The sequence below is a fragment of the Centrocercus urophasianus genome, unplaced genomic scaffold, assembly GCF_019232065.1.
Source record: "Centrocercus urophasianus isolate 14NV4802_14NV808 unplaced genomic scaffold, USGS_Curo_1.0 seq_47, whole genome shotgun sequence".
Taxonomy (NCBI): domain Eukaryota; kingdom Metazoa; phylum Chordata; class Aves; order Galliformes; family Phasianidae; genus Centrocercus; species Centrocercus urophasianus.
In genome coordinates, this window is record NW_024885055.1 from 1,467,166 (window position 1) to 1,467,612 (window position 447).

Sequence of the window (447 nt, forward strand, 5' to 3'; positions counted from 1 at the left end):
TCCTCAGGGGTCGGTGCTGGATCCGGTCTTGTTCAGTATCTTCATCAATGACCTTGATGAGGGGATGGTGGCCACCCTCAGCAAGTTTGCTGATGATACGAAGTTGGGAGGATTGGCTGACACGCCTGAAGGCCGTGCTGCCATTCAGCGAGACCTGGACAGGCTGGAGAACTGTGCAGAAAAAAAACAGATGAGGTTTAACAGAAGCAAGTGTAGAGTCTTGCATCTGGGGAGGAATAATTGCATGCACCAGTACAGGTTGGGGGATGAGCTGCTGGAGGGGAGCTCTGCGGAGAGGGACCTGGGTGTCCTGGTGGACGACAGGTCGGCCATGAGCCAGCAGTGTGCCCTTGTGGCCAAGAGGGCCAATGGCATCCTGGGGTGCATTAAAAAGAGCGTGGCCAGCAGGTCGAGGGAGGTGATCCTCCCCCTCTACTCTGCCCTGGT